Source organism: Vanessa cardui, chromosome 25 (assembly GCF_905220365.1).
Source record: "Vanessa cardui chromosome 25, ilVanCard2.1, whole genome shotgun sequence".
Taxonomy (NCBI): Eukaryota; Metazoa; Arthropoda; class Insecta; order Lepidoptera; family Nymphalidae; genus Vanessa; species Vanessa cardui.
Window position 1 is genome coordinate 5703525 of NC_061147.1, and position 26234 is coordinate 5729758.

At 32.9% G+C, this 26234-nt stretch overlaps 1 protein-coding gene across 4 annotated transcripts in view; it reads left to right on the forward strand.

Annotated features, from left to right (window-relative positions):
• The first annotated feature begins 8471 nt into the window (after positions 1-8471).
• The window catches only part of LOC124540423 (latrophilin Cirl), a 301607-nt gene continuing 283844 nt past the window's right edge, over positions 8472-26234 (forward strand). For all 4 annotated transcript variants that reach the window (XM_047117971.1, XM_047117970.1, XM_047117972.1 and 1 more), the window contains exon 1: positions 8472-8719. The gene's annotated coding sequence lies outside the window, so the exon portion shown is untranslated. The remainder of the gene's footprint in view (positions 8720-26234) is intronic.

Consider the following 26234-nt stretch of genomic DNA (forward strand, 5'->3'; position numbering starts at 1 on the left):
CAACCTGAAGACGAATCAGCTCCATTTTTTAAAAAATCCACAGATTAAAAAGAATAAAGATAATCGATATTATCACGATCCGATTCTCGTATAACATTTACATACAAGCATGTCAAAAGGAAGTCGATCTCAATCCAAGGATTAACTTCAAAGGTTCGACGTAATTCAGAAAATGCGTTTTTACAGAAATACCCGCTTTGACGTACAAGATTTCGTCAGCAAATTGCGGATGACAAAATTTTGGGGGCTGAGCCGATTATTCTCTATCTTGTTTCAGTGGGTAGGTCATTTCACGGAATTTAGATTTGACAAGTGATCGAATGCGAGCTCCTTTGCGTGGAGGGAATACATAGTTTTTCATTTACATACATAATGTTATAGTCTCTTGATGATTTACATAGTTGAAAGATTATACGAAATTTTTAAGTCGACTTAATTTTGATTTAAAATATTAGATGCCGCAATAACTTTAACAGCATATTGATGTTCTTCTAAGATCGTGGAATTTGAATACCTTATACTATTCATTGGAGCGTGGAAAGTAAAGCTGTTGGTCTTGGCTCTGAAATCGTTTACATTTGGCAGTGCCAAGATAGCCCAGTGGTTAGAATGTGTACTTCTTAACTGATGATTGCGGGTACACACCCAAGTAAATATCACTGAATTTTCATGTATGCTCCGCGGTGAGAGAAAACATTGTGAGGAAACCTGTATGTGTCTAGTTTCAACGAAATTCTGCAATTTCAAACATCCACTTCCATGGAAGGGAAACGGGAGAAGCGTTTTTCCAGCGACATAAAAAAAGTCGCTAGGTAAATTGAGGTTGACGCAATGCCCAAAATTATCCAGGCGAACTATCGTTAGTATATTGATCTTAGATTACGATTGAATACAAAATGAAATTATGATGTATATACAAAACAAAAATTAAGCGTTTAAAATAAAAACTCAAGAAAAAAAAATGATGTTAATACATTATATAATTTAAAGTGTTACTCGCTGGAAATATAAAATTTTCGGGATTTAAGTAACTAGGTCTCAGCAATTTAAACATTTTACATCCTAGAAATATTTAAACTAAACTAAATTACTGTAATGTAGAACATCTATATACGTCAGCTTGGCTCCAGCGAAACGAATTAATTTCCGAATCCGGTAGTTGGAGCCGTGTCGATACGCGTTTATTCCATGTATATATTACAATTTGCTTATATTGAACGTAACGCTTATTCAAAACTAGCTCTGCCTCCCGTCTTCGTGGCTTAAAGTACCACAAATTTGGAGTAGGTAGTAAATACCGTATCTTTAGGAGTTACTATGAAAATGTCAATTTTTTTATACCTATGATGACGTCACACCAGATATCCTTGACACCATTTTAAAATGCGCAGGCTTTTTGCAAAAAAATTCTAACCGATATATACGTGCATTGACAGGTCTAGTTGGTGATCAGCATAAATTTCGAGCTCGCTTGGTCGGATGGCCTGTTCTATCTATTGTGGTCCAAATCTGTGAAATGCTCTCGCTTTGAGGAAATTTAGCACTATCACGATGATCTAATGGGGTTTATAGTGGAGTAACACTTGAATTTCATTTCCTCACGCAGTTTTACTTTATCGCTGAGCTCGATATGAATTAAAAAGACTAATCAAGCAAAAACACAAGCGTTCTAACCACTGGGCCATCTCGTATAAGAGATCTCAGTGAGGGGTCTACATAAAAGACTTATCTCGTAATACACAGAACTCTATTGGTTTACGCGCCAATAAAGCTCCGAGTCGATATTATTTATTTCCGATTCCTTCAACAATCATCGTATTCAGCAAAATTTACCCAAAAACCAATGAACTATACACCTAAACCTTCCGTATAAGTCCCTCAGTTCATTGGTGTACACCATATGAAAAAGTAAAGTAAAGTAACAGCCCGTAAATTTCCCACTGCTGGGCTATGTCCTCTCCCATTAAGGAGAGGTTTTGGAACATATTCCACCACGCTGTTCCAATGCGGGTTGGCGGAATGCACATGTGGCAGAATTTCGATGAAATTAGACACATGCAGGTTTCCTCACGATGTTTTCCTTCACCGGCGAGCACGAGATGAATTATAAACACAAATTAAACACATATATAAAGTGCTTGCCAGGGTTAGAACCCAAAATCATCGGTTAAGATGCACGCGTTCTAACCACTGGGCCATCTCAGCTTGAAATTATCAAATGCTTTGATAATTTTGGATTTTATCAGGTCTAAATTAGATAGAAATAGACCTCATGGGCTCCAAAGAAAGCTATGTCTGGAGGTCGTGAAGCAGAACATGAAGCAGAAATAAACACCGTGCAGAGACGAGTAGGCTTGTTCTGAAGGCCGCCAAAGGCTGAAGATTTCTGAAGATTTATGGAATTTATCGCAGAAAGCGAGGAAAGATACATGCGAAGAGCAATTTAATTTCATAATATAATTTATATTAAGAATTACGAATGAACTAAGAATATATAACGTAACTAATAAATAAATAAGTTGTACTGATCGGCTCTGTGTTGTATTCCAGTTTGAATGGAAAGAAATGCGTTTGCAGAGAATAGTGGAATTTTGCCCATTACCCAAACATCCATTAAAAATTAATTTTATGTACCTATTATAAAATGCGCATATGACCTTAACTATGTATATTTATAAAAAAGAAAGATTTGTTCGTATATAATGGATAAAGTCCGAAACTATTGAATCGTTTTTAGTGATTCTTTTATATATTGTTTTGTCTGAGATAATATTTTACAAAATATTAATTCATTTTGTGTTTGTTATGTTTTTTCAATAATTTATTTACAGGCCCCTTTTTCTTCTTGGATCTGTCACTTTTGAAACACATCACATATAATCTGTTGAAATAATTAGCTGAATGGAATTATGTATTTTTTAAATATCTATTGTTGAGGCCCCTCTTGTGAGGAGGCCTCGGGCTGCTCAAGTAACGCTATTTATAGTATTTATGTTAGCTCAAAGCTAAACTGAATCCCACATGGACAATGTCGCGGGCATACTATTGTGCATAAAATAAAATATATTAAAATAAAACGCGAGCATTTATTAAACAGTAAGCTCAATATTACATACCCGTTGTGTTACACGTATTTAATTTAATAACCTATGTAGCGAGAATTCAATTAATTGTATACAGATAAAAAATATTTTTAAAATAAAGTTATTCTTGTTAGTGTTACCAGTTGTGAAAAATATCAATGTTGTTATTTTTGAGTGGTAGATCTATATATAAATGCTATGTATATGCAAACTTTTATGGGTACATGAATAGTTAATAAGGTTGTGTTCGGTCCCAAAGTTCCCAAGGTTGAATTGTCGGTATCTTCAATATTTTTTTCATCGGCAATGTTTATGGCGATAAATTCTTGGTGGTAGGTCTTTTTGTAAACCCGTCTGGGTAGATACCCACTCATCAGATGTTCTAGCGCCAAACAACAGTACTCAGTATTGTTGTATTCCAGTTTGAAGGGTGAATATATATGAAGGGTAACATTTTTACAGCGCCATTGTCTATGGGCCGGTGGTGACCACTTACCTTTAGGTGATATATCAATCCGTCTATTTATTATAAATTTATGTTATAAATTCATTAAATGTATATAGTGCTAAAGACAAAGTTTTTAATTAGAAAATACATATATATATATTATTTGCAAAATTCTAGCCACTCTACATAATGAATATATTGTTGTGTCACGGTGTTTTGTTAAACGTTCATTTCTCGTTCCCTGGTTTTGAGAAATTTGGCATATGAAAGACAGCACTATTTAAATCATCAAATCATTAACTACATATTTTATATCTTGAATGATTCGAACTATTATATTATAATATTTAGTGGATTTGGCTTTAGAAGCCTATCTTACCAAAATATTTGGTGCAAAACCGGATATGCAGCTCGCTATGCTATCAAGTGCGTAACCAGTAATTATAAATTACTAATGTTGTGTTCGAGAAGGAAAGCATCGTGAAAAAATCTTGTATGTATCGGACAAAATTCGGCCACATTTATATCCGACAAAGCGTTAAGTAGCATGGTGGGTAATGACCCATTAAACAGCCTGTAAATGTACGGAATGTTAGGGTGGTCCCTCACGAGTAACAGTCGGCCTCTCATGAAATAATGTAGGATTCGATTTTCAAATTATCAGCATTAATGCTTGAAAGCCGAGATGGCCCAGTGATTAGAACGTGTGCATCTTAACCAATGATTGCGGGTTCAAAACCAGGCAAGCACGACTGAATATTCATGTGCTTAATTTGTGTTTGTAAAACATTGTGAGGAAACGTGCATCAGTTACTAATTTCATAGAATTTTCGCCACATGTTTATGCCACCAAATCGTGGAACAGCGTAGTGGAATATGTTCCAAACCATCTTCTTAAAGGGAGAGGAGGCCTTAGCCCAGCAGTGGGAATTTGAAGGGTATTGCTGTTTGTTGCTGCTGCTGCTGAATTTTTAGTAGTATAATTTGATTTTGAGCATTCACCTGTTATTCAGTAAATTGGCCATCACATAATAAGTGGTCACCACTGCCCGTAGATAATGGCACTGTGAGAAATATGAATCAATCCTTGTATTACCAATGCGCCACTAATCTTGGGAACGAAGATGTTATATCCCTCATGCCTGTAGCTACACTGGCGTATTCATCCTTCGAAGCGAAACACACAACACTGTTTGGCGAAAGGATATCCGACGAGTAGGACCTAATATAAGGTAAGGTTTACTTGGTGGTAGGGCTTTGTGTAAGCCCGTCTGGGTAGGTACCACCCACTAGTAGGTACCATCACACTTTCGTATTAAAAAAAAAAAACTCAGACTGAAAAGACCTGGCGAATGAAGTTTGGTTACATTGTAATGCTCGAATTTGGACTGTTACAATACAGGGAAATGCTTCCAGTGAGTAACCTTCTTTAAGTCAGTTCCTGTCACGTCCTGTGCCTTAGTAATTACCGAAATATTAAAAACAACTTGAGTTTGATTCTCTTGAGTTACTAAAGTATTTTTTCTACGTACAAAATAAAGTTCCACTGTGTCTACGAGATTAACTCGAAAACTACCGAATAGATATTTATACGGTTTTCACTAAAAGTGGAGTGATTCATGAGGAAGAATTTGGTATATTATAAATATGATTGTGTGTGTGATAATCGGCTGAAATATGTAATAATTATTAAATGTTAATATATACTAATGTAGCCCCTTATGATATCCCTTTAAAGTCGAGTATCTAGAATAAGATTAAATTAATATGTTTTGTTAAAATTTAAGTTTTGCTTAATCTTACGAACTAATGCTTTGTCAACGCAACGGTTCTTAGTAATGTTTGATATTAATGCATTGGTATAGTTACGAGCTGCTCGAACCCACTTCGTATTGGGATATTTATATTTTAAAACAAAAGTTCTGGAACCTGCCTTCGTAGCTACGAATATAAAACATCCATGGACCCAAAGAAACATAATCAAACAAAATCATCAATATCGTTCCAGTAGTTTAGGAATATAATGAGTGTAAAACTACATACAGATATCTTTATTTATACATGTGTTGATTTTGGAGTGGATGCTAAATTTGGACTTCTACACTAGGAAAATGTAAAACATGCTAGTATCATATTCACTTACTTTCATTGTATTTCTTTTCTTTAATTCAATAGACATGATTGATTCGTGACAAATTATTAAAAATAATTTTTTTTTATTCATTATTTTCATTATTAGGTTAAACATGTATGTGTGCGTTTGTATATGTTTGAATAAATAACAATACTATTAAAGTGTTGCATAGCTTCGATATTAAAAAAACAGAAACACAAATTACAACTAAGGATTAAAAACTTAACAATCAAAATAATCAAAGATCTAAAAATCAATAAAACACTGAATATTTTGTGATCCATTAGCCATTGTACACACTCCACTCCCCGAAATCCTACTGACTGAATCATATTTTAAAATAGACTCTATTACCATAGGAATACGGGATATACGTGTTATGTAGGTTGTTACAAGCCCGATGCGTTTTATCCATCCATTTAGAGGATTTCATCCGGCTTGCGTAGGACCACGCGTAAAACAATCTGCCTTTGAAATCTGGATTGTAAGCTCATTGTTCGGTTTTTGAACGCACTTAAAAAAATAAAAAAAACGAATATAAATGAGGCTCTAATGGTTTTTTTAAACAATTAAGTAGAAATTTTAAGTTTGTTGGTGTTATCCAAAATATTCAGGTTTCCTCCGCGATTTTTAACAGCTGAGTACGAGAATAATAAAGTGTGGATTTGGCGGTTTTTTGGTAGTTAGGTTAGTAGTTTCGGTTTCGCTCGCATTTTGCAGTATTGGTTGTCTGTCATGTGCAAAGCAAAAAAGTAACACGAGTTCTTTTCTGGACTTCAAGTTTGATTAATACCAAATTTCATATTTTTTGTTTCGGCGTTTGGGTCGTGAAAGAGCGACAGACAAACAGAGTTACTTTCACATTTATAATATTAACATTGATTAATAACATACAAAATAATTAACTGACGATAGTTTAGTGTCATGTAAATATACAAAATAAACCTTTAAACTTTTTCGAAGGTTTGGCATATATTTTATAGGCGTTGAAAGTAGGAATAGAGCATATTTTGATGTACCTATTAACACAATCTCTACAACTATTATATATACGAAAGAAACTCTGTCTGTCTGTATATTACGCTTTCAAGTCTAACCCATTGAACCGAAGTTGATGAAATTTGGTCTATAGCAAGTTTAAGGCCAAAACTTTTTATACCCAAAAACTATTAACCACCTCTCCCTAACAAGCGGGCGAGGCTACGGGCGAAATTTGTTTTTTTTTTTTATATATATATGTATATTTAGTACTGATAGCGAATACTAGATACTAAACAAATTAAAAAAAAAATACTAATAACTAGTTTGAGGTTGTGGCTTCGCTTGCGTTTTAAGGCTTAGTCGTTAGGTGTTAGGCATAGAAAAGAACATACTTTCCTTGTCCTTTGGGATCTTTGAACTATACCAAATTTCAACAAAAGCTGAAAATTCTGTAAGATAAATTCGCGTCACTTTCGCATTCATAATAAATATCTTAATTTTCAGTAAATATTACGTTAAATAATAACAACATGTTTACATTCATCATCATCGAATTACAACAAGAAATATATATCCAGTGAAATATATATCCAGTGTACTTTGGACATATATTTCTTCTGTGACACGGCGTCCGATTCTCAATTTTTTCCTCAAATATTGAAGCACTAGCTGAACCTGCGGCTTTATCCGTCAAACTTTACCCATAGTAACAAAATATTAACATTAACAAATAACAACCTCAGTATCAGGCACAGGTCAGTATTTACCATGGCACTATAGTCGGAAGTACATGGCGCAAAATTGTGTTTGGCTTATATAGGCATATATCAAAGTGAAGGTTTCCGCCAAATTTTAAAATTGGTACGTGTCCAAATTTAAATCCGTGATCTTTAGTTAGGAGCCACGTGTTCTCTCCACTGGGCTACGATAGTTAACAGCTAAGCTTGAGATAATACAAAAGTATGGATAATTACAAAACTCGGTCAAACGTTATTCAGGTGTACAAAATTACCAGGCGCCATCTTGTGTGCTAATAGGGGTTTATTAATATCATAAAATTCCTAGCTCGCCTCTTAAGCTTTTTGCTTTTAAATTATTGCCCTGTATAAAATTTAATCGGCGCGCAAGCACGTAAGTGAATCGATATAGGGGATTATATTTTGGATGGAATTATTTGGTGTAAATCTTTTTAGGCCCTATATCAAAAACCACTTTCTATTATGCATACATAGATTTTTTTTATATTGAAGTTATGACATTTGACAGCCCCGTTAACCACAGATCTATATTTTTTTTATCCTTTTAAGCATTATGTTTGATTCCTTCGTTTATAAATTTAAAAACATTTTTTATAAATGCTGTAATAGCCGATAAACAATAAACGAATAGCACTCATTAACAAAACTACTTTCTTTTTTTATTTCGTAACAAATTATTTGTCACGGAAGAATCGGCAATTCGAAACGACTTTTATTTTATTCGCTTACAAACATTTTTTATAAAGAAAGTTTCAATAATAAAACTAATATCGAGCCACCCGTACGCTATAACTTTGATTGCAGATAGAAATGCAAGGATGCCCGTCCCGGTAAGCTTTGCTTTGCTATAGACGACGACATCAGACGACCACTACGAAATGGAGGCTTCTATTATCCTTATCTACGCAGTACCGATGCACTTCAATCAAAGATCCGAGGCCGTAGGCCGACGCACTCGACATAACACGTGCATTACTCACGAAATATTTTCATAAAACCGAACCAAACGCACCCGACTGTCTTCCCCCTCCCTCGCTCCCGGCAAAACCAGTCCAGTTCGTGCCCGGCTGCCGTGCGCGTCGGTCGTCGTATCGGGGAGTGTCGCCGTCGCGTTGCGTTACGAAAAAACATCTTTTGTACCATAACCAAACCAGTGCTGTGGATTCATTTGTGGTGCTCCTGTGAGATCGTGCCATTTCGTATTGTGATGTTTCGTGTTTCAGATGTTATAGTGTCGGATTTCTCTTGAAAAGAGTGGGACGGGTTCCGCCTGCCGCCGGACGCCTTTTCTCTCGGAACACGGGATATCATTAAGGTATTTATTGTTACACGAATTCATTGTTATAAGGAATTCTTTCTACGACCCTTATGTAGTTAAATCGATAGCTCGGATTCGGTTTCGTATGCGAGCGAGCAAGTTTCGAGTTGTAATGCGTCGGTATTGAATCGCAGATTGTGGATAGTGTTTGTGGATTTGCATTGTAGATGCGCGCCGTGCTAGTGTGCGGTAAACACAGCCTGGCAGCGGGTTCGAGTCCAGTCCTGAGTGGGTGACTATTAATTAAGTCTCCGTAACGGTATCTGTTGGCGTTGACCCCTGGCCGTCTTGCTGTCCTTAAATAACACTTGATTACACTTAAAATATTTTTCTTCAACTATTAAGAGTTAATGATATATTTTCGTATAAGTTATAGTGACTTTAAAGGTTATATTCCTCAAAGCAAAATAATGCTTTACTAAAAAAAACTGTTTACTATGCAACAAACCACAAATTGCTCCTTAATGTTAGAATATCATTACGCATAATATGCAAAACACCAAGGATCATACAAAAACTCATATATAATTAAATACAAAAATTTATTAACTTTAGCAATAGATGGCGTCTACGGCTTTAAAACAATCTCAATGCAAAACATAAAATGACTCAATAAGCTATATATACGAACTTCAATGATATAATTGAACATTAAATATAAAGTTATAGGTATCTAACGATGTTTTTTTTTTCCTTTTAGTGCCTCGTATCTGTTAGTTAAAGTTAAAATAACATAATTAGTTTAAAAAAAAACGACGCGGCTCACTTTGTTTTGTAATATTCAATGCCATTATCAATATGATTTTTTTTCCTCCATTTTTATCATGACGATGGTATAATTAATTCAGCCAAATTTATGTGTCGGATAATTATTTACTACTCAACTCGAGTGACTTTTTATTAAATCCGTTTTATTGATAAGTCATAAAAAATACTTGGGAAAAAGTTTTTCTGAAATATATGATTTGATTGAGCTATAAAAAAAAGTAAACATAAATATTCTCAGCATCTCCCAAAGATAAAGTTGTGTGTTTGGAATACTAAAACTCTAAAATATATGAAATACCTGATCTAAACTCTGCTTGCTGTATTTATATTCAAACATTTTTTCTAATAAATATTGACATAGATAACAAATATTCAATCATGACATATTCATGTCAAATTGGTGACAAAAAGTAATTAATAAAGTCGTTTTATCGTACAGATTTTTGTTTTTAATGTTATACGGAATCGTAGGTCAGTTTTAATTTAATTAAAACTACCTTAAATATTATAAACTTTCGAAGTGTTACATGTTGCAAATTGAATGCTTCGGTACTTCGAATTTTTTGTTCTTCTCTCAGTACATACATTTTTTTAAAGTTTGATTACAATTATTATGACCTAATGATTTTCAATGAAATATTAAAAAAAAATAACGGAATTCCATTTTTAAAATAATGTAAATGCAATGAAATAGTGTTGTTCTATATTGAATGCTTCGTTCATTCGAATTTTAGCTTACACTCTCAGTAAATACATTTTTACTAAGTTGGGTTAAAATTGTTGTGGCCTAACAATTTTCAACGGAATTTAAAAAAAAAAATAATAGAATTCTATTTTCGAAATAATGCAAATGCAATAAAATAGTAAAATTTAAAACTTCACGTTGGATTATATAATAGACTTAGCAAACGTTGCACTCGGCATGCACGTGGAGTGGATTTTCGATTCGCCCCAAGCGTTAATTTGCCGCGTAAAAAAATCTCGAATGTGTCCGGAAACATGTCCCATCGGTAGAACAGATGTCGACATATGTCGAAGCACTCGAACAGGGCTAATTGACTAGGAAAAATAAAATTGTGGTTACCTTTTCCCCGTCGCGTGTAGCGCATTTCGACGTATATTCTAAATTTAAATTTTTGATTTTTTTTTTCAAATTATAAGTGTTTTTTTGTTACAAACGTCGTAATATCAAAATAACCATTTAACTACATGACCGGTTATAAAAAAAGTCACAAAAAAAACAACATATTTCAGCTTGTGTGTGCTTTTAAAAACAGTTTTTATTCGTCAATTTTAAAAGTCAATACAACGTGAAGCTCGTAGCGAAATTATGTAATGAATAATTTATTTTAACAAAGGCATACAATTTTATATTCATAATACATTATAAAAATAATAATTAACGTATTATACCGTAACATATAATATACGTTAGAATTGTTACGTTTACGAAACAAGATCCTTATTTACGACATTCATTCCTTATTCGAGCAGTTAGTCCATTTTCAGAATACGTAAAGATGCTATGATTTCTAAACGTATTAAAATTTTACATTCCAAATTTAAACTTAGCACTTATTTTAAAGAATGAGGGGATCCTGTCATAAGTACGATGTAACGCCCCGTGATTGATATATTGTGCATAACATTCTTATGCTGAGTTCGGTAAAATTTATGTTCCAATGTATTGGATTCCGTTCTAAATTTAAAATTTCATAATTGGAACTTTCGAAGTGTTTTAAAATCAGCGATTTTATTTTAAGATAAGAATTCTGTTTATTTAAATTCTTTTTTTAAACTTAAGAAGAAGGTAATTCGCCATTACCAAATTAAAAAAAAAGTATTTAAAATAATTACAACTGAATACGTAGGTTGGTTCAATTGATAGTTCAGTTATAGAATAGGTCAGTATGATGAATGATTTCATTTATATATAACAATATATTGTTACTTTTTTTTTATAAATGTCAGAAGTTATAATATATACCGTCTTTATCGGACTGACATTTAACAGTAAAAAAATACTGGATCATCTATTACCGTTAGTCGAGCGGTCACTGTTGGCGACCACTCAAGAGATATGGCTCTGATATGAGATATAGCATAGCCCACGCGGTCTGTAACTTATCCGAACAAAAGGAGAGACGCAACGTTTCTTAGTCTTACTTAAAAAGATAACCAACCTTGTAAAGTTAAAAAAAATAGAATTCCATTTATGAATGATCGTATATTTTTGTGAATTACCTATATTTTTTTGGAAATAGAAATATTTTATTCAATAAACAATAAAAATGACGCGGGAAATTTTGAAATGAAAAATCCAAAATGGCGCTTAATGTATTCGATTTAAATCTTATAAATTATGAAAATAAAAATATCGCTCTAAGTTACTATTACAATTGGTGTTTTTTATATTAAATTGATAAGAAACAGATAAAATACAATAACGTTTATATAAAATATACATTTTTATTCAAGAATAACATTCCATAGATATTTGACATTGAATCATACGTTCATAAAAATCATAGCTACGACCGACGATCAAAAGTCCAGAAAGGGCTCAGAAAATAAACAAATATAGTAAAATGTACGTTTAAATTTGAACCTTAATACCTTACAATAAGGTCTTGTAAATCTTGGATTGTATATATGATATTTGTCATAGATTCACTTAGGTAATTCGAAGCCACGTTAAACTTGCTTTCTAAGTATTTATTAAGCAATGAAGATTTTACTACTTAATGTTTTTTTCTCAGCTTAAGTATTTTAGTGACGTCATGATTAATGTCTTTAAATAGTTAAGTTTAATCTTGTGATATTAACTTACAAGTTTAATATTGTTGTGTGTATGTAATTATTAATGTAATTAATAATAAATGAGTAATAAAAATGCGCATTTAAATTCGCACTTTTTGGTGTCATAATTATTACATTCTAGATGAGTCTGTCTGAGTATATACGTATGCGCGTTTGCATTGTACAAATAAATCAAACTTTTAAAATATTCATACATTTTTAAAGAATGAATGGTCATTCATAAAGTCTTTAAACGTGAAGCTATTCGTGTAATGATATTTTTTAATCAGTGTTTTTTCCTTTGTTGTTATCTTACTAATATTAATAACTGTCGATATAAGTTGATTAGTCAAGACAGAACAGTTAAATAGATTTAAATTAAATTCGGCACATAGTTACATATGGCATATAGTTTGGAACATAAGCTACATTTATTTCTGTTACCCCCAACGCGCTTCTCAAAATCGCGGGCGGTTTGATCAGGAACATTTTATGATAGTTGTACTTATTTTAATGTTCACTTGTGTTTTTACGTACGTATATTTATTTTAACTTACATACATTTATTTACGTTAAAATTTGAGCTGATTTGACCCGGTAAGTTCAACATCGGGCAAACTTAAGAACAATATCCAAGATATTATTATCTATATATTGATATATTGTCTTTATAAGAATTAATTTCGTGCTCCTAACCTCTTACGGAAATCTGCATGTGTTGAACGAAAATATTGGATATAATATTATCAGTATGAAGGTTATCTAGTCGATTTCATCCACGTAGATTATTATCTACGGAGTCTAGCTTCGCTGGATAATGGCGTATAAGTTTGTATGCAAACAAAAGTTCATTTTGTATTCCCACGCAACTTTTGTCAGGTATTTCCGAACGAGGGAATCTAACATCAATATCCTAGCCAATAAAGTCAAAAGAGGCTTCTTTTAATGCGTAATGGTCACTTGACAGACATTAAAGTAAAAAGAAAATAACAGAATATAAATTACCCATTGTTGGGCTAAGGCCTCCTCTTCCATTAAAGAGAGCACGAGATGAATTATAAACACAAATTGAGCACATATATATATATAGTCGTGCTTGCCTGGCTTGAACTCTAAATCATTGATTAAGATGCACACGTTTTAACCACTGGGCCTGACGCCCGAAGTGAAAATCAAAATAAACTTTATCCAAGCAATATATAATATAATCCAATGAATTTTAACAAACAATTTGAAGTGAAGATCCCACTGGTTCAGAATGTAGATTCTATCGAGCCGAACGGACATTCAGTAGTTACTCTTTATCAACATTTGAAAATACAAAGACATGTTAGTTAAATACAATATATGTATGTAATATTTCCTGCCTATGTACTATACCTGTAAATACTGTAACAATACTAAATATTGTTGATTGGATACACTTAAAAATATTTACCGGAATATATTATAAATAGTACGTTATGTCGATAAAGATAAGGAACTAAAATCGTAGGCATTCTCCAGACCAAGAATTCCAATATATTAAAACGCCCTTCATACTAAATTCTCATTTAATCAGATAATTAAAACAATCAATACTATTTTGAATGTAATCAAGATATATAATCTGTGACCAAATTAAGAAATGTGGTAGATAAAAATTTAAAGGCCGTTAAAGCTATTTACATATGCATGTAATATCCGATCGTAACAGACTACAGCTGGATCTTAGTTCTTTAATAAGAATATTTATAAAGTTAATACCCCGTTGTTCTGATGTGTTTAATACTTTTTTTTAAATTTTATTCTAATTTCAAATCACGATTGAAGCAACGACCACCCAGTTCAAATCCACGTGTTCTACTGGGTCGTGTTAGTACTTAGCACACGTAATTCGATCCATCATAATTTCATGAGCAATCTCACTGTCAGCAGTCACTTGCATCCTGTGGCAGAAAATAATCGCTGCATTCTATATCATAAACACTGTTATATCATCTCGTGCTTGTAAGCATGGTTCGTATGAAATCCTGCCAAATGTATCCAAATTTTGGAGCAATGTGATGGAATAAACGAAATTGTCTCAAAAATAAGAGAAAACCACCATTTATAAATAAGGTCATCAACACTTACTGCATCAAAGATATTACGTACAATTTGTCCAACTTTAATGATGCAAAAGAAAATACTCTATGTTTATTTTGTAATTTAATGGAGTTCTCGATAAACAAAGTCAAGTGTATTTCATCTGTATTCGTTTGACCTCTTTTAAACTTTCGTATCTAGATGTAACACGTGTACGCTATCTAAATAATATCTCTCGTTTAGTTTATTTGCGAATTGACTTCAGCTATTAATAAATATAACTTTAATGTTCTAATTAAATTATGATCCAATTTATTAACTTTTTAATCAAAGGAAAATATGGTATTGAAGTTCTTAACATAGAGAACAGATTCCTACAGATCCTGCTTGTTATCTGATCATGTAATACTAGTATTCGCGCGACTTCGCTTACATTTTAGGTTGTTGGTTGTCATGTGTCAGCCAAAAAATGTGGTCTATGTCCTTTCTTGGAGTTTAAGTTTGCTTCATATCAAATTTCATCAGCATTGGTTCAGCGAAAGGGCGACAGACAGACAGAGTTACTTTCACATATATAATATTAATATAGATTATTTATTTAATTGCTGTCGAAACGCTTGGCCCTTGGAGTAGTGGTGCAAAAAGCTTCATCAAAAGTAGAACACCTCGCCTCATTGCCTCCACTGGTGACAGGAGGGCTGGTTCGTTTTTTGCCCAGAGGATCGGAATTGCGATTCAACGGGGAAATGCTGCTAGCATTCTTGCCACCATTCCACGCGGTCAAGATTTATACAGTAACTAGTTTTAGTTCATATTTGTATATATATATTTAAGCATTTAATGTTGTTAATTCTTATGTTAATAAAAAAAATATAGATTGTAGCTTCATTATTAACAACACCTGTGTAATCTGTGTTTGTTTAGCGGCTTGTATAAAGTAGCATATAATGTTACGTACCAATAGGACCTCTGGATATTCACAGACAACTCAAAATTTATTCGCGCGCAAAATAGTAATACCTTCTTGATTATAAGGTGAGTCCAGTGTCCACTGTATGGGCAGAACATCTTAGATCCCCTGGTTACTGATGAATTGACGGTGTAAGTTATGTCTTACATTTTTCTTTTAGCTAATTTTTGTGGGCTAACTATTTAGAATCAAATAATTGATTTGTATTTCCAAAATAAAATACAAATAATGTATTTAACTTCAGAAAACATAAGAGAAACACGACTGACATCACGAATTGACATCAACATACGTAAAACAGTAAAAGGTTTTAACATTAAACAGCTTATTTCATACGAAAATAAACTTGGCAAGGTCTTAGATGCTCGAAATGAAATACGTATTTGCGAAATAATGAAACATAGGGAATATTAAATAAAAATAATGATTGAAAAAATACAGGATGTTTACGTAATAGGATACACGTTGAATCTGGAGAACACTGGTGAAGCATTACAACGGATGTGTCCCGCATTATAGTATTAACAAGTAAACTGCCTCAAGTTGTTGAGCTAAGTACAATTAAGCATAGTACTTATTCTAAAAGATTAGTACGTAAACGCTCACTTTCTTAAAGGTCGCATTAATTGTACCAATTAGCTTACTAATAATGTTTACGGCAAAATTTATAGATGAGAAAAATTATTCAAACTTATACTTAATTTAATGGAAGTACAAGTAATTAATGTCACCTTCTAATTGGATCTTTCATGACAAATTCTCATCCTTAATGAAAATTTCTCAAGAAAAATCTTCATTTCCCCACTAAAGATTTTATCCATTCGTATTATATGGTTAAATTTTCCTTGAACCGATCCAGATTTAACATCTGATACAAATATTTTTCATTTCTGCTAGAGAAATAAATAGGGTAACAGTATCACTTCATTTGAACTTTAATTTCATCAAATAATCAACTGAACTTCATGAACCAATACACGTATTGGTTCAAACAAGTTCTAGTTTATATTGGATAACTATACGTTTAATATAATCTATGGAATGTTCTAGAAAAGAAAGAGCCGTGTAAATAAAGTTATCGAGGACTGCGAATAGAGAGTTTAAGCTCGCAAGATTACAAAGCAAAAGCCCGATTTTCAATCTACCAATCAGCTGAACAAACGATCGATTTACGTAACGTCGCTTCACGGGTTTTCTCGGCGAAAATTCCGTCTGCAGCCGATGTTTTCGCTTACGTTAAAACACTCAATATATTGGCATGTCTCCCTACAAACTGTGCAGGATTTGCGTGTGAAAGAAGAAATGTAACCGTGCCAGCGACAGAATCGTTAAATTCGGGAAGATTCGGCTCTGTTTTGTTTATTTCATATATATTAACGTTGGAATGTTAATAAAATACAGGAGATTAGAAAAGGTTACACTATCGTTCGTAATTTCACTGTCATCGCGGGCAATAAACATCAGGTAAAAATTCGATCCCAACTTGTCCCTTTGGGCGAGGATATTGTATCTCTTTCGCTAATTGGCTCGAGAGGACAGAGCTAGGTATTCCCGTGGAACGAACGAAACACGAAAAAGGTATTTGTCATTTAAAAAGGGCAAAGAGCAATTCAAATACAAATTAGGCATGTTTTAAAAAAATAATCGTGTGCTTTTATTTTCGCTCCGAAAAAGACGCTCTAAACGCAATCAACTCGGCTCTTCTGCTGAGTTAAATTGAGACATTGAATGTATCCCATTTTCTTTTCTCTCCAATTCCGCGCCAATAGCAAAAGTAAAAAGGTTCGCCGATACCACCAACATGGAAGGCAATATACGACCTCGTCGGGGAGAACCATTTCCTTTAATGTTTTCATGAGTCTCCAGAACTAAAGACCGTGTAACATCGTATCTGTTCGTTCCCTTTTAATAGCACAAGAGCGAACAAACTGCCAAGTATTAAGTTTTATCAACCATCTGCACGAATGTCACGTCTTTATTACTACTTATTCTTTGTCCTCATGAATGCAGCGGCCGCGTGGTGAGGATAGAAATATTATTGCGTCCTGCTCTTAACTTGTAGTTCTTTACCGCGCTTGAAAAGGCAGGGTATCTGCCGTCCCTCTCGGGCATAGGTGTTCGATTGAATAAAAAATGGCGTACCTGAACCGGTCCCCTGACATGTTTGTACATTTTTCTTACAGTTGTGTAGGGATTTTTTTGTTACGAAATTTTCGATTGAGATAGAATCGCGGGCATTATTAAAAAAGTTTCTTGTGTACAGCGGCTTTCTAGGTGTACTTGATTTTCTACCTATTTATTGTTTTGCTTTCTGTTACATTAAACTTTCTCTTTTGATTTATTTTTTCTAACGCTTGTTCATTTATTAAAAACAAGATTGTTGATTTAATTTTTAATTTTATATTATTCATCATAATATTTATTATTCATAACTTTTTCTGCATTGCAAACAATATTTTGCGTAAAGGAAAATTATAACATTGTTTAAAATCAACTAGTAAAAATAATGAATTACGTCAGCTGACTTCAAAAGTGACCTTCGCGTATTGATTCATAATTAAATAGATTCTCTCATATTTCCTTAACACTTAACAAAATCTATTGTTAAAATTATATAAAGTGTTAAATATAAGTAAGCCACTAATCATCTACAATTTTAATAAAGTCGTATTATTAAATTCTTCAATGGCAAATGTAACAATAGAATCCACACCGAATGAGATCGAACGCTTGACATGCAGCGCAATTTAAAAAGTAAAAAGATCCAACATGGCGCCCGAAGTCACAGCTGACTCAGCGTCACCTTACGATTCGCTATTGTCCTAACTTTTGCTAAGCATCCAATTGTTAGCATTGTAACATGTAATAGCTCGATACCTTTCGAAAGTTACGAGAATTCTACGTTACTATTGTTATTATTCTAAATTTAAAATATATAATACATATAAAAACTTTTTGAAATTAAATTATATAAACTGAATTTTATTATTTGATACTAAGCATATATGACCGAATATTTTTTTTAATGAAATTAATAAAGTAATTTATAGAATTTTAAGACATTTAAATAGAGATTATTGAATAATTATTGATAATATCTGACTAATTTTATTTAACAGCATATAATACTTAAAGATTCACAGATAACATTAATCGAAATCATGAACTTTTAAAAGTCGCTCATTATGTTCGTACACCAGTTCTGCCCTGCCAATAGTTTCTATTCACATTGTTACAAATGTGCATTGACGTTTCGTTACGCCCAGCAATGACGAAATCTATACATTCAAAGGTTTCTTTAGGTGTAAAAAATCTTTTCACTGCGTGAAACGGATCTGTGAAATAGAACGACGTATAATTCACGCCTGATCAGTCTTAGGCAATTCCATTTCACATTTTATTTTTAACCCATCTGACTACGATAGGCAATAAATAACGTTACATTTAAATTCATACTATGACTAAAATGTGAAATGTACTAATTTCAGTTAAATTATCTAACTATGCCCGCGATTTAATGGGCGTTTTTAACGAAAAAGTTATTTTTGTAGCCTAAGTTTCTCCTTATTAGATCAGCTTTCTTTCAATGAAAGTCCCGTTAAAATCGATCCAGCCGTTCCAGAGATTAGCCGTAACAAACAGACAGACAAACAAACAAAAATTGAAAAAATATTGTTTTTGTATCTGTACCGTGGATATATTTATATACATATGCATTTAGTAAAGTAGATAGAATAGATACCAATTTTGAACATCCCATTTTTGCAGATGCAATCTGGATTCCCTGGCTCTCATAATCCGATGGAACAGCAACCTGATACAATCTTAGAGAGACCAGAACCAGGACTAACGATTTCCATTATCTGGCTTCGGGTCAAAGAAATGAAACACTGACATTTAACCTAATCTAACCTGTTGCAAATAATTTTTGATATTAGCTCAATCTAAGAGTCGAATCTTAATTCAAATTAAAAATACTTTTAGTTGTACATATACATTATTATACATGCATAATTATGTATAATATCATTGTATAATTGTGTACATGTGTTTGTTATTATAATATTTGTAATTGAACGCTTTTATTTATTATATATCGAAAATCCACTGATATTAATAAATTTACTTAATTCCAGATTCAAAAAATAAATTAACCATCAGCTAAATTTATCGACCTCATTTCAAATAGAAGTGGTTACAGAAATAAATTGCCGAATCGCTCAACATCATTGCTTTGCACAAGGAGGAGGACAACTTAGAGGTTATATTTAGTTAAGTAGACGAATGGGCTTGAATCTGATTAATTGGAGTGTTTTTTTTATCAGCTATCTTCAAACAATGCGTTGCGTACTGACCTGATTTCCTTCAAGTGTCTATTGATCAATGCGATATCTTGATACGATGACTTCGGCTCTTTAATTACGAACCAACGTTTTGTAACTTCGATTATGTTAAGCTGAGGCTTATATAATTAATCTTCCTCTTATTAATAACGAGTTTCTTTAGCCGTGAATTATTTTTTTTGTTGAGAATTATTGTCTTGTAAGTTAAAATATTCCAGTAATCATCATGATTGGTCTTAAGAATTCGAAGCCACATTTGAAAAAAATTAAAGAACGTTGAAGAAGTTCCATTGTCTAACCTATCCAGGTCAAGCGAGACTTAGTAGGAATCGAAGAAGGCTTAGGAACGAATGAGAGTTCCATGCTACACTTTAGAGTTGGGCATAATAGTTCGCAACTGAGATCGATCCGTTTAGTTCGCCGAACCTAAACGAACTAGTTCGCTCTTTTAGTTCTTCAGCTCCCAGCTGCTTACCGACTACCGAGCATCTGGGAACTGAGGACAGATGATCTAAAACAGCGATCTGACTCTTATTGACTCAAAAAACGGCAGATCGTTCGCTCGTTTTGATACTGTACTTACTGTGACAATAATAAATTAATATTTTCGACTTAAAATAAAAGATAAACTAATTAATATAATTAATATAAATAAATAAATTAATAGTAATTAAAAGCTCTAATGTTTTAGTATTTTTGCTTTTATTTTTTTAATTAAATTTCAAAATAATCAACGAAAACTTATACATATTCTCTTTCTTGACAAGCATGTAAAAGTCAAACGAAAATAATCAAATTTTAATATTCACCACATTAAATTATTTATATTAAAGTCTTTTTAGAAATTATCAACAATGAGCGAGAGTTAGGTAGAATACCGCGCGAGCGAGCGAGACAACATTAGTTTGTTTGGCGCACCTTTCCTCGCTCAGCAACGAACTAACGAACTATGGATCGAAAAATCGGAGATCTAGTTCGCGTAGTTCATCTGTGGGAGCGACTCTTCCGAACTAGTTCGTTCGCGAACTACACAACTCTACTACACTTGGATCTTAGTTCCGTAAAAGTAGGTTGAGGACTGCCTCTTCCACATGAGATCGAGTGTGATTCGGAATATCGTTCATTACGATAAATAGTCGATTTAAAAATGAATTTGAAACGTACCTACGTAATCCTCTCCATCCTCTACATACATGAGTTACGACTTTTTTGTTTCATGAAATCATTTCGTACTTGTAAATTAATTATTCCGAATTAGGCTCGTTAAAAAACGTCATTTGCGATATTAGGTAGGAAGGGTACGTGATCATTAAATTAACATGGGAATGAGTCATTCCTAGTAATTAAACAATTAAAATGGAGTAACTACGCCTTGCGTAAAAGCTTCCTTTACAAAACAAGGTAGAACATGCTCCTTAAATGACAATTATTTCGAAGCAAGTCACTACTACATGCTCTTTGATATTTCAAAAATGTACATCATCAACATCTAACACCTAAATGTATATTTCAAATTTTTTGGAAAACTTTCTAGGATGTCAAATATAAGACAGAATTACTTTTGCATGCAAAGTTTCTTTAAGAATGTTAAAATTATATATTGAGCCAAAAATATACAAATCACTATGGTAGGGATTTGTTTAAATACATACACCGATATTATTTTTGCCGTTACAAGATTGGGACTACCTGCAAAGGGTTTTAAGATAAGCGCGTTTGTTTTAGAGTCTGCATTGTTTCCTTATCGGTATTATCACTGTCTATTTTTGCCGAGAATAAAAATAAAAAACAAAGCTTTTATGAAATCGATACTGACACATAAAATGTTTAAAGATATAGGTATACAATAGTTGTTATTTAAAAACAACCATAACACCATTGTGAATAGAAAACTGTAACCATTTGAGTTTCGTAAAATACGTTTTTAGAGATCCCACTTCACATAAGTATATATTATTGGAATAAACATATTCCGTAGTATGATTAATTCGAAATGCCTGAAAACCTCGGTATTGATTCAATCAAACTTAGAGGTATCTTGTAAAATTTCTAAAAATCTTTATTTATTTTACTATTACTTATGTGGTCGCCATTTACAGTTTAGAAGACCTAATTAGATCACTATCTCGGCATAGTTCATGAGAATATTACAAATTAAATCACTGTCTCTGTAGTTAAACCTTTTTTGAAGAGCAAATTGAACAGTCCAGCTATTGTTAAATCACAATCACCAATAATTCAAACTAGTCAATATCAAAAATCAAAACTCAAATAGGACGAAATTTCAGTAAGCACCAGTTGATATTTTCAAAAGCAATGTTGAGACAAACTTGTAATGTCAGTGAAAGTTTTATTAAAGCACGTCTTTTAGGTCATAGGAAATACATCGTTGTTGTTCCTTAGAGCGTAACCCACGTCTAAACAGGCTTCTATTAATCTTCGCTTGAATGCCTCGGAAAATAAAACAATGGTTTTCATTAGGCATTGGGAAAGATCTGCTACATAGTCATGTAATTACGTTACTTTTTTGCATTTAATTGCCTCACATGTAATGGTTGTCACTCACACAAACAAATTTCCCCTGCAAATTGGATAATTCTTACGTTTGAATATTTTATATAATTGAGCTAAGCATTTATTCACACGCTCATAATGCATGTTTCCTTAAATGCATAATTACTTTTAACAGGGATTTAATCTGAGTTTTGATTTGACAAAAGATTAAACAAAAAATTCAACAGCAATTATGTGTGAAATCATTGGAATGCAAATCGTGATTTGTGAATCATTTATCTGCGACTGTTTCGTCAGACACATTTCATTTGGATTCCAGTTACGTCAAGGTCGTATAAACAAATCACTAAGCATTAATGCTTCGTAACTATAGGTTAAAATCAGTTACCTGAGTAAAAGAAGTCTCAAACTTAGATTGAAATTTTTGTCACGATTTCTCATTTTTTAATCGTCCCTAGGAACCAATTATCGATACAAATTGCAATCTGTTATTTTATAAAAAAGGGAAGAGATAACACATATAGATATTCAAGGTCAAAGGCATTATACATAAGTATGGCAGCGATTTTCTCTTTGCTTAAAAGTATTCGTCAGAGTTGCCAATTCGGGCACGTATATTTAAAAAGGTATTGAGTACTTTTTCTACCACACCTTTTCTAAACGTGCGACAAAGATAGAATATTTGAGTATAATTTACACGGCCCTTAAATGGGCGCCATAAATCTTTTATAGACGGTATGAAACATGCGCTTGCGCAGGCATAGGAAAGATGTGCCGACGTGATAAAAGGTATAACGTTGTTGGCTATTTTTATCCTAAAATATTACCGCATATATCCTGTCTTGATAAATAATAAGCCTTTACAAGATTTCGCTCTTAGATTTTATGTAGATATTACCCGACTCTAATGTCGGGGAACATTTTACCTCATTTTATCTTAAATTATATTTAAGAATATATTTGACATAATGCTCAAAATGTCCTGAGGGTTTCACATGATTATATATTTAAAATTTTTAGTTATAGTTATAGTTCTTATAAAAAAAGATGAATATTTCAATAATGCATAAATAGGAAATGAAGTAAGAAATTCGCAAATTCTGCTTCAAAAAAACCGATAATATAATAAAAAGAAAACTCGAAACCTGTATAACAAAAGAAGCTAACAACAGGGTATACTTAAAACATCACCAAGGCTTAAACAAGCGCCTCGCAACAGTCCACATCATCGCCTGTCAACTCGTCGTTTCAGATACTTAAGCAAAATGAACTAGACAAAGAAATTCAGGCATTTCAATTTTAATTATCATTAAAATTGTTATATAAGATACAGTTCTCAGCGAGACTCAATTTTGTTCCAACTTTAAGTCTCTCTTAAATATTACATCGAGTTTAATTATAATATAACTTGTTTGAAATTCATCAACACAATATAAGGATTCTTAAGATAATACATTTCGTTTTGGATCGTGGAATTATATTACACCGAAAAATAGTAGCTATAATTAATTTATAACCGATAAAAATACAGTTGATTCCATGAATGTCTGAGATTACGTAATAATATAAGGAATCTCTGTGATTGAAACAGCAAGTCTGAATAAAACAGACGTTTAAACAATAGAATAGCGCTATAAGGATTTCTTTTCAAGTCTTCGAATAAACCCTAAAAACTGAATACGTATTGGAAGCCAGACCTATTGTCTCAGACAGATCAAGTAATCTTAAATCTGCATTAAATGAAAGTCTGAAAAACAAAAGAAAAATGGATTGTAGTATGCATTGACTGTATGGAACTATTCTATATTAAAAATATATCATTCGAGTTTTTTTGCTATAAAAAAGTACGATTTTAGTTGGATCTCATAGCAGCGTTCAAAGAGAAAATATGCTATTGACGATTTAATCCCAGTATTACTAATATATGACAGGTACAAATTACTTTGAACGCACCGCATGCAAAAGTTCATGACGCATTCTAGCGATTAGATTATCATCGTACCGTCTGTTATATAATTAAACAATGTAGGTTTAAATGATGAACTGAAGCGGTGAATACTAAAACAAAAACAGTGAATTTGTGATATGTGTAGATATGACGGGTTTCCCATTCAAAGATTTGTCTGAGAAGTATGTGAGTTTCTTTTATTGTTGGCTTAGGTTAAAATGCTAATTATTCCGAAGTGCAAAAGGGTTAGGAAAGAAAAGGTTTTGGTGAAGAAATACATGATGATGACACTCGAAATAAAACATCAATAACTTTTATATTATAATTGGCGTCCCGTAAATCGCACCAACCAAAAGCGCAGACGTTATAAAGAATTTCGAACGAGGTCACAGCATTTCACTGTTTCGGATCATTAATTTGACACTTGGCACGTCACTGTACAAAGCGAGACGCCCACAAAACAGCGGGTTAAAGGTTGACCATCTTTAAATGCTCAGAACACTTGAGTAACTCTTTGTTAATGGATTCGTAATGAGTGAATGCACATAAAGAAATAATCATTAACCTACATTTTTCACTATTGTAACGACTAGGTGACAGCGCATTTTCTTAAGAGATGTACAAGATTTTCGTCTCCCGGATCCTTTCTGTGGATTAGTTTTTAATTTTAATTAATCTTTACGAGGTAATCAGTACCGTGTTTTATTGTTGACCTCGACTGAAATATCTTAATGACCATCGTCCTTCACTAATTTATCTTTAGTGCGACCAAAATCTAGCATTTCGTATTCTCAGCATTCCGCGCCGTTAATTATTTTTATGAAACACCGCAACTTTTACGAGGTTCCTTTATTCTTCGATACCCAATACGAGAGATTTTATGCCGCAGCGCCAGCACCGCTTTTATGAGTCGTTTCGTCTCATCGTCCAGTTATCGATATGTGCAAGTATTAAGTTTAACAACCGTCCTGATTTCCCTCTACCTGAGGGAAAATAACCTAGATATTTTCCTAAAATTACACAGAAAACCTATCGCATATTTAAATATCGTATTCAATAATAATTTATCTAAGCAATGCCCATTGAATTTTGTGAATATCGTATTTCAAATAAGTAGAGGATTTATATGCCCATGTAAATCGCCCGATCATTTCGGGACCCAACCAATTTCGTTTATGTAAACTTCGAGCCCCGTCTAACACGTTCAGGAAAAAACTAGTATGTGTTAAGGAAAGGACGAAGGAATATGCGTCCTGAATGCCTAAACCTACGAAACTAAAGGGAATCACTCGAGGAGACTTGAGAAGTCGATCAAAGTGGGATTTGCGCTGAGACCCGTTCCGACCCGAACGAAGAGGGTTACTTAAGTCTTTCAAATTGAAATTTTGTTTTTGTTTATTTAGATTGTCAGGTGAGCTCCCAATCTAGAGCGTATCGGAAACAGCTTTTTCTACAATACTTGAAATAAAATGCTAATTTTTATTTAATTCAGCGGCATTAGTTTGTTTAAATCGAATTTAGGGTTGCGCCAATTTGCAAAATATCAAATATATTATTCTTTATTATTATCTTTTATCATTGACATCCCTTAGTGTCGATAGTTCTTGAAGTTAACCCGTAGCTCCAACCCTAATATGCTCGTTGAAATTTCGCTGCACCGACTGTTTCAAGCGGGACTAGACTACATTTGCATAACTATTTTATCTGTATCTTGTTATTCGTTGGCTTGCAAGTTACATGCAATCTTGATAATTAAAGATTTATACGCCTGTCTTAAGGCAAAAACGCTTTTCCAATGAGGTCTCTATTGTAATGGAAAATAGTTATCTGGAACTCAATTGAAGGTTTCATTTCGTTCTGAAACAGCGACAATTAATTTAATTTCTCTTTAACAAAAGATGTTTTAAATAATAATGAATATAATTTCTTTCGTTTCAGAAATGAGTGAGTTTCAGAAGCGTCATTGTGCTCAAAAATAAATCAAAGATAAACATTGAAGTCGACACGTTCCTTTTCTAACTTAACCGATACCGGCACTTAATGTCTGTCGATGGGATGTTTTTTAAACAATCTTCTTCATATATTATGTTAACTAGACAACCA